The sequence below is a fragment of the Schistocerca gregaria genome, chromosome 3 (assembly GCF_023897955.1).
Source record: "Schistocerca gregaria isolate iqSchGreg1 chromosome 3, iqSchGreg1.2, whole genome shotgun sequence".
NCBI classification, from domain to species: Eukaryota; Metazoa; Arthropoda; class Insecta; order Orthoptera; family Acrididae; genus Schistocerca; species Schistocerca gregaria.
The window spans coordinates 499184063-499194653 of NC_064922.1; positions in this window are offsets into that span (position 1 = coordinate 499184063).

Sequence of the window (10591 nt, forward strand, 5' to 3'; positions counted from 1 at the left end):
CGTGCCTAAGTAACATAAGGCTCATTCTTGCTGATCCAATATAGGATGTCTAACTCTATCACTGTATTCGTTAATATAATCAGTAACAGCGTTTACTTTTTCATCCTTCGCATCCTCTTCTTCTTCTTCTGCTGACTAACTCCATAGTTTGTGAGTGTCTTTTCAGACGTTATGTTACTCGTTTAAACATTTGTGAGTGAAACTGATTTCATCGCAACTGTCTTAATTTTATCAGTCAGTTACACTGAAAAGCTTTCTGGTCTTCAATAACCTATGCTTTTTCATTGACATGCTGCTGTGTAATAAACCGTTTTTTGGTACGTTATTCTGTAACACTTAGTTTTAATTTTGTCCGAAGAAGGTGTCTCTTGTAACACCGAACCTAGGTTAGAAATTAATTGTATTCGCGACTGAGGGCTGTGCTTTTCAAAATTTTATATATGTTGTTGATTAATGTCCAGATAATGAAAAGTACCTGGTTTCTAAAATCACTACAAAATACAGGAATGCCATTAGTCCTAAATAATAACAGGACCAGCGGAAATCTGCAAACTGTGGGCTGCGAGGTTGTAGCGATAATTCCGTATTAAATGCCTTGGCTTAAGTAATCCCGAGACGTAACTGAAAGATACAGGTAGTTATCCACCATGAGTTTTGATCATTGGTGGTTAATGCTGCACGGTTTCGACAGCATCTGAGTTATCCAGGCACAACTAACGACCAATCGTCTCAGCTGCACTGCCTTTCTCCTTCGTGCCTAACGGAAGCTCTTTTGCACAGGTATCTTGTAGAACCAGCAGCCTGGATTGAAAGTACACTGCGGAGATATATACTGAGTATGATAAGGAGTTTAAATATTGCTCCATTACCAGTAACAGTTTTTGCATCACGTGAACGTGGATTCCAAACGTCATTGCATTTTGGTATCATTTCTTGCAAGCGGACTTTAGATTTTTGCGGACGATCCATCAATTACTCAGTGATTATTCACTAATGGCGAGTGTTCAGCGTTACCAGGGCATGTATTTATTCCAGTGTTCTATTAGCTCACCTCCTTCCGTATCTCTACCCATTTCTTCACCCACACCTGTCTTCAGGTCTCTCTTTCCACCTCTCACTGGCCATCTGTTCTGTCCCTTTGTGCCCATCTGCTCCTTCCTCCTTTGTCCACTACCTCCTCCTCGCCCTAAGCCAATTTTCTCCTGCCCCTGTCTCCTTCTAATCCCTTGTAACTTCATCTTCTCTTCCCACATCTTTGTCCATCTCCTCCTCCAGTCACACTCAGCCCATTTTCTCCTCCTCCTCCTCCATCTTCAACCTCATCGTCATCCTCATCCTCATCCTCATTCTCTTTCCCTTCTCTGTCCATCCGACTTCTTCCTCTCTCAATGTCAATCTTCTCTTTCCTTTCTCTGCCAGTTACCTCCTTCCCTCTTGCTGTAAATCTCCTCTCCCTCTCTTCCCATCTCCTTCCTGCCCATCCCCTATCCATCTCCTCCTCCCCACTGCCTCTGTCTTCTCCCTTTGTTTATCTCCTCCCTTTTTTCTGTCCTTCTCTCCTCTCTCTCTGCATCTCCTCCTCTTCACTCTTGCTGTCCATTTCCTACTATCTCTCCTTTTCTCCCTCTCTCTGCTCATCTCTCCCCTCCCTCACGTTTCTGTCCATCTCCTCCTCTTCCCTTTCTCTATCCATCTGCTCATCACTACACATTTGCTTCTTTCCCCTCTGGCCATTAGCTCCTCCCCCCATCCGCTCTTCACCCCCTTTAAGTCCATTTATTCCTCTGCCTCCACTCTGTCCACCTCCTCTCCCACCTCCCTCAGTGCATCATCGCCTCTTTCCTTTCTCTCCCTGTCTCCTTTTCCCTGTCTGTCATATCCAGTTTTAGCCTTTCTCTGTTCTCTTCCTCCTCCGCTATATTTGTCCTTCCCTCTGTCCACCTTCTTCTGTTTCCATCTCTTACTTTTTCTCTTCTCTTTTAATCTTCCTCTCAGTCCCTCTGTGTTCCTCATCTCCTCCTCCCTTTCTGCCCAATCTCCCTCTCTCTTTCCATCTCTTCTTTCCCTAGCTCTTTCCCTCCCCTCCTTTCCCCCTCTCTGCCTTATCATCTGCTCCTATCCTCTTCTCTTTTCACTGTCATCACAGCTGGGAGTTGCTAGCATAGATGGATAAAATATGAGAAATTTTATACGAATAGAGTTAGTAACAACGAAGCAATAAATTTAAACGCCATCCAAGATGCAGCAGCTTTTCAGTCACCTCAGTGCACAGAAGTAATATCTCGTGAGCTTTGAGTCTTACATTTATATACGTAATTTTGTAGGGATGTTTAGCAACGTTTGTGGATACTGTTTGCTAAATGTGTTTCGAAAAGTTTTAATAGGAAGGAAGTAATAAATTTAAAGGTCATTTCCGATTCTATGATGTCATTCCTCTTGTTGTAAGTGTGGTACAACGATATAATTTTGTAGGTACGTTTATTGGTGTATGCGAGCACTGGGATAAAATTTACCCCAAATACAGTTAGTATTAAAGTAGTAATAAATTAAAACGTCGTGCGTGATGCTGCAGTTTTACCCCATCAACATCGGAAATGTAATGACCTGTAAACCTTTTTCCTTTCGCAATCTTTTGGCAATTGTCACCAAGAAAATGTCTTAAGAGGTCTCATTCTCAAATACTGGATGAACGAAGTCCAGCTATCTTCGCATCATGGGCTACACTTCCGTTTCATCCCGACCTCCACCACGCCCATATAGATTCTCCGCAGACAGCAAATGATGTTTGTACAAAGTTTGGTTGAAAGCGGTTCAGTGGTTTTGGAAGCGATACGGAACATACATGCATACGTGAATGCGCGGTGTCCGTTCCTTCGGACACGTGTGGTGTCTGTTCTTTCGAACATGCCCGAAAGAACACCATGCAAAATCTGCATCTGTGATACATATTATGTAAATTGAAGGTGGAGGATGGAGAAGGGAAAAGAAAGGGAAGGCACTATTGATGTCCGCTGCACTGGGATGTTATGCGTAATCACCGGCGAAAGTGTTTGCTAGGCCAGGATTCGAACACGGTACCTCCTGCTTTCTAGGCAGTTGCATTAAGCACTGCGACACCCAGACACAGCGTATATCGCAAATTCGAGGATTATCTCGCTACACCACTCGGCCGACGCACATTCCTACGTAACACTGCCTATTCATGGTTTCTGTCGATGTCCTCTTGCTTGCTGCTTTGAGATTCCCGCAAGAGGTCGAACTTAACTGTGCATCCGCACTGAATGCGGTGGATTCATTGCGCATCGACGCAGATCATTTATATGAAAGCATGGTGCTTGATCTTTTGCACAAGTCATAAAAAACAAACGCTGTATCCAGGTGGCGCAGAGGTTAATACAATTGCCTAGTAAGTTGTTGATCCTGGGTTAGAATCCCGGCCTGGCACAAGTTTTTACTCGTTGCCTCTGATTCCGTATAAAATCCAGTTGCAGCAGACTTCAATATTTCCTTCCCACTCTTTTCCTCTCTCTCCCTTCCGCCTTCATTTTACATAATATATACTCTTATTATATGCATGGATTATTTTCCTCCAAGACATCAACCTGGACACTGTAGTTCTCAACACATCGAAAATGTTGGTATACGAAAGTTCAGCTGCCGCACTAATAACGTCAGAAAATGTAGGGTTGTGACATTCTTAAGTGTACTCAACTGAGCAGATGAGTATGTAACAGCGCCCACTTGACTGCCGACTAACTTTTCCACTCTGAAGTAATAAATGTAAGTCACAGCACGCGAATGGCTAGTGTTGCTGTATCGTATAATATTCTCTAGAGAATACATGTTTCCACATTTTAATTAGAAGTTTACATACTACAGTTACGTTTTATCGACAGCTACTTTGATACGTACAACGACGCCACAGCGTTTATGTTATTAGACATTAATATTGCATTCCAGTGCCAAAACTGAGACTTCACCACCTGATATTTTTCATCTAATTACTTAAACTGAGACAAGATGGGAGCAGCAACACACAACACAAATATCTAAAACACACTCAAAGTTACCGAAAAAACATAAGCAATCAGAATGTTCCACTAAGGCCACTACACCTGATTAACTTTTTGTCTCCAACGAAAGCGGTCGTTACGGGGAAGACGGACTACCATAACGGCAGGCAATATTTTTAAACGAACAGAAATTTTTGACCGCTTACTACATGTGAAGCATTTCACTTCGCAGTAGCGGTGATTTGAGGGAACAAAACCGTTACTTACAACCGTTCTATTCGTTTATTCATTTCTACACAACACGGAATGACAATAATAGTTAAAGCCATTTCGAAAAAGCGCTGATAGACCGAGTCACGCAATAGTTCGCAACGGATTATACCTTGCTGTGGAAAGTTGTATGCAATGAATGTGACATCACCGAGAATCATTTAATGCACATTCATCGCATGAGTCACCTATACTTCTTTATTACTGTGGGGACTATGATTAGATAATCGATGGCCAACAGCATGAGAATCGCCTCTATCTGAATTCAAGGTTAGCTAATGCTGATGTCATGGCTCGTCGTGAGATAACTGTACATCTCTAGTAAACTGGCATACTGCACAGTGAATGTGTTTAAAGTTCTTGAAACGCTTGAAGAACTAAAAGCGTTTTAGATTCCGTAAACACAGCGTCCATGTCACGGATTAAGACTCAAGACTGCCAACAAGCAACAGCTGGTTTGAAATATTCCTTTGATTATAATGTCAAGTGTAAATTAGCCAGTTTTAACATGTCCTTCAAAGCATAATGGCAAATATCAGGAAACGATGTCGTAGTTACAGTTAAAGAAATATGTCTCCCTCCTGTCTTCAGTGCAGGAGATATACAGCAGAAGTGTAATCGACATAAATAGCAGTCATTCCTGTCTGGAGTGTGTAGCGATAAAAGCCTCCAAGGAAACCTGTTGCCACAGATTTGTATTGTAGTTGTGGATATTCTTGCAGCCTGAAAGATTTTACTTTATATACACAAATCACAAGAGAACGTAACAGGAAGTGCCATCGATATGACATACAAGCTCTTTGCGGAGTCTTTTATTGGTGCGCTTTCTTTAAGTCTATACAGTTTCATTTCTAAACAATTAATTGCGATGAAAGATGCTTGAGATGTTTGCTGGGCCAGAAAAATTACGTGCATCTTTGTTCATCCGTTTACCATCGGTTCTTTCAGAGAGACAAACGTGCAGGGAGGTGGCGGATTGAATATGCACCAGATATGGAGGGCAATATGTCAGCGGGGACGTGTGTAAGAGATAAATAAGCTGTTCACTTTGTCTTTCGATTACGGACGCCAAATATAACACGTTTTGCCACACCCTGTAAGTTCGTCTTCCTGAAACGCACATAGAAAGCTTAAAATGTTGTGTGATGTGGTTTGTGTCTGTATGGGTACTTGTTTTGGTATTTTCCTGCTGCTTATCGACCGTTTGCTACTACTTGGCCGTAAGCAAACGCCATCTCGGCCTGTTCCCGACATGAATACCAGAGTATTCTGCTGCTTATAGTAAGCTACGACAGTCACACACTCTGCAACACACAAGGATTACACTGCGCGTGGGCAGCGGAAATGTCATTTGACAGCACCACCTACCGTTGCAACTTCCAAACTCATATTCATAGGACCTTCAATACTCCATTTCCAGTCAGCAATTTGTCCCTATAGTTTGTCGGTTTTGTTATTGTTCAACATGTATGTAAAGAGTTCTACACACTGGTAAACGGTGATTATAGAGAAAAGCAACGAGTAAATCAAATACCGATACAATGAGTCAGAATTATTTTGAGTGGCAAAACATCTTCTGTTTTCGTGTGAAATGGTCTTTCTTCGGTGGCGTCAGGAATTCACGGGCCAAGCCCCACGTTCAACATCATCTATGGTTGACAACATCTAGATTCATTTCGAGAAACAAAATTTTCCTTAACAATCGAATGAAGCGATAAGCCAGTTAACAACAACCAATAATCACAGAACGCCAGAAGGGCTTACAATTTGCTTTAAAATTTATGGCTTTTCTTTGAAGTATAACAAGCTCCAGAAGGCTTGGAAACCGCCTTGAAATTGTTAAATATCAAGATCAATAGGAACTCCAGAAGACTTAGAAATATTACCTTTAAAACTTTGAAGAAGTATTTTAACAGAAATAAATCAAGACATTCTTCAATTCTTCCGAAACGATTAAAGAAGCGGCTGCTTCCCTGTGTGATATTGTATTGGCTTATCGATGGCTAAAGGAAGAAAACCGTGAGAAGAAATAACCACACACAAGCCATAAAATATCTTGAGGTAACCTCTAGCACTAACAACTCTAGTTGAAACCAGGATGCCTATGCGTCCGAAACAAATTCAAGTCAAGAAGCATGATGGATGATGGCACAACATTTGAAGAAAATTACCCCAGGAGTAAGACTTCGGCTGAATCCCTCGTCGTGAAAGCCACTGCGCTCCAGTCTCATTCTGATACTGAGGGAGACTCGTCATCATACATTAGACGAACCGGAGCGCCTCTGTGTATTCCGTGCAATTACGAGGTGCATTCAAGTTCTAAGGCCTCCGATTTTTTTTCTAATTAACTACTCACCCGAAATCGATGAAGTTGGCGTTACTTCTCGACGTAATCGCCCTGCAGACGTACACACTTTTCACAACACTGACGCCATGATTCCATGGCAGTGGCGAAGGCTTCTTTAGGAATCTGTTTTGGCCACTGGAAAATCGCTGAGGCAATAGCAGCACGGCTGGTGAACGTGCGGCCACGGAGAGTGCCTTTCATTATCGGAAACAGCCATAAGTCACTAGGAGCCAGGTCTGGTGAGTAGGGAGCATGAGGAATCACTTGAAAGTTGTTATCACGAAGAAACTGTTGCGTAACGTTAGCTCGATGTGTGGGTGCGTTGTCTTGGTGAAACAGCACACGCGCAGCCCTTCCCGGACGTTTTTGTTGCAGTGCAGGAAGGAATTTGTTCTTCAAAACATTTTCGTAGGATGCACCTGTTACCGTAGTGCCCTTTGGAACGCAATGGGTAAGGATTACGCCCTCGCTGTCCTAGAACATGGACACCATCATTTTTTCAGCACTGGCGGTTACCCGAAATATTTTTGGTGGCGGTGAATCTGTGTGCTTCCATTGAGCTGACTGGCGCTTTGTTTCTGGATTGAAAAATGGCATCCACGTCTCATCCATTGTCACAACCGACGAAAAGGAAGTCCCATTAATGTTGTCGTTGCGCGTCAACATTGCTTGGCAACATGCCACACGGGCAGCCATGTGGTCGTCTGTCAGCATTCGTGGCACCCACCTGCATGACACTTTTCGCATTTTCAGGTCGTCATGCAGGATTGTGTGCACAGAACCCACAGAAATGCCAACTCTGGAGGTGATCTGTTCAACAGTCATTCGGCGATCCCCCAAAACAATTCTCTCCACTTTCTCGATCATGTCGTCAAACCGGCTTGTGCGAGCCCGAGGTTGTTTCGGTTTGTTGTCACACGATGTTCTGCCTTCATTAAACTGTCGCACCCACGAACGCACGTACGACACATCCATAACTCCATCACCACACGTCTCCTTCAACTGTCGATGAATTTCAATTGGTTTCAAACCACGCAAATTCCGAAAACGAATGATTGCACGCTGTTCAAGTAAGGAAAACGTCGCCATTTTAAGTATTAAAAACAGTTCTCATCCTCGCCGCGGGCGGTAAAATTCCATCTGCCGTACGGTGCTGCCATCTCTGGGACGTATTGACAATGAACGCGGCCTCATTTTAAAACAATGCGCATGTTTCTATCTCTTTCCAGTCAGGAGAAAAAAAAATCGGAGGTCTTAGAACTTCAATGCACCTCGTAAAAAGTCACAACTAAATCAAAAACCTTTCTAGAAACTTTCAACATAAACTCACTCACACAAACTGGTAATGTGAAAACGCACACCAACCCTGCACGAAAATAAGATATCCATAATTTTATTGCCCTAAAGAAACAATGTACCCAGGTGAGGAGATCTTTGAATTCGACGGTTACCGTTTATTGAAGACTGGAGCTCAAAAACGTATCCTCAATGGAGCTGTGATGTCTGGAACCGCGTTTGCCGTGGGAATCACAATCCTTAAATTGGTCACAAATTTTGAACCAGTGAACGACAGATCATCCATACTAGCAGTCAAATGTGCCAACTAAACCTACGCCGAAGTAAACGTTCATGCACCTCAAACTAATAAAAACAGATCTGACCCAGAAGAAGTGGATAACTTCTGGTACCTACTGGTTGAAAACTATCTAAAATTCCTAAACACCATGTGGAACTCCTTGTGAGTGACTGCAATGCTCAACTCGGCCGAGAACGAAAAGAAAATTACAGGAAATTAGGCTGCTCATAATATAACCAACCGAAACGGCAAAGGATGTGTACCCATCTGTGAAAATCAAAACCAGCAGATTATGTCGACCCACTTCCGCCATCTACCCAGAAAGCAGACCACTTTGCAATCTCCCATCCAAACCATCGGAGAATTCCAAATAGACTACGTCAAGATCTCCAGGAGGAACAGACCTGAAATTATGAATGTGAAAGTAAAGAAAAACTTAAATGTGTCTTCAGATCATTACACGTCCGTAATTAAATTCAAACATATGCCCACAAATACCAGAAAGACCACCAGAAATATTTTACGCCTTGACCATGATGAACTTCGACAAAGGATCACGGAGTTCCAAGAAACGGCAAGACCAAGCGACTGTGACTTCAATTTCACCAAAGAGCGCCTTATAGAGGCTACAAAATAAGTTGCAGAAATCAAAAGAAGCAAAACGCATGCCTGGTGGAATGATACATGCGAGTCAACCCTCAACGAACGGCTCAGTGCACGGAAACATTACTACTCAACTAAAATGGAAACTGACTGGGAAACCTATAAAATCCAAAGTACCCTAACAGCCAGTGCAATCAGAACTGAGAAACGTAAGTACGAAAAATCACCCACTGAGAAGATAGAACAAAATTTGAGGAAGAATGAAATCAGAGAGTACTACAGAGCCTTCAAACGCAAACTGACCGGTTACAAGCTGCTGTCACTATGCTTTCAGCGAAAGGACGGTCCACTGACGACTTAAAACGAAGAAAATTTTGAGATTCTAGCAGACTACTTTCGAGACCAAGTGAACTGTAATTAACCCCGAAACCCCATTGAGACCATAGAACCACTGCTCAGGTGCCCAGAGTCCAGACCACATGACGAAGATGAAATCAAGCGTCACATTGACCGTCTCAAGAAGAACAAAGCATCTGGAGAAGACTCAGTCGTAGTAGAACTGTGGGAATATGCCCCATAAGAATCACTTTAAATCTTACAAAAACAAACAGAAAAAATTTGGACTGAAGAAACACTGCTCAAAGATTGTGAAACGGCCCTGATCCATCCCTTGCACCAGACAGGCAGCATGAAAGACATTAACAACTACCGAGAAATATCCCTGCTACCGGTAATCTATAAAATTCTCTGACTCGCCATTCTGGAACGTTTAGAAGACCAAGTAAAACATCAAACAGGTGAATACCAAGGGGCTTCATAAAAATAGCTCAACAGCCGAACAGATCTACAACCTCAAAGCAATAATCAGATATTATACTCCAAAGTCCAAACACTACATGTCAGTCTTTGTGGACTTCAAGAAGGCATACGACTCCACAGACCGGAAGGTCCTGCAGAACATCCTAAATGAGTTCGGAGTTGACCTTAAACTGCAGGCATTAGGTACAGATACCCTAACAGATACAAAATCCAGAGTAAAGCTTCTTGGGTGACTCTCGGATTCCTTCAACGTCAAATCAGGGGACAGGCAAGGTGATGGCCTGTCTCCAACGCTTTTCAACTGCGTCCCTGAAAAGGTCATCAGAACCTGGTGCGAAAGATTAATGGAAACCAACTATAGCCCGTTGCGAATTGGAACCAAATCGAAGGGAATCGGTGTAGACTGCTTGGCTTTTGTCGATGACATTACCATTCTGTCAAATGACGTAAAAACCGCTAGAGTCCAAATAGAACTGTTAAAAGAAATCACTGAACGAACTGGCCTGCAAATATCATTTGAGAAAACAGAAGTCATGACTAACATTAAAGACGCCCCAACGCACAAAATATGAGGTTAGCGCCCGGGTAAGCAAATTTAAACACCTTGGTGAGATCATGAAAAATGGACTGGACAAGGATGCATTTAGGGAACGGATACACAAACTAGAAACAGCTTACGAAACATCCCTCACGATCTAGTACGTGAATGCCTTTCCCAGAACACTAACACATGTCACCACGAAACAGTTTTGAAGCCAGTAGCTTTCTATGCAGCCGAAACCTTATCCATAAACGCTGATAAAAAAAATCTCCTCGAAGAATTGGAGAAAAAAGAGTAAAATCATTAGAAGAACCCTACGATCCAAGTACAAGAATGGCATCCGTCAAAACAGATCCTACAAGGAAGTCTATAGTAGAATAGAAAAAACTGTATACAGTTCATAAAAGACGGGTACGATCTTA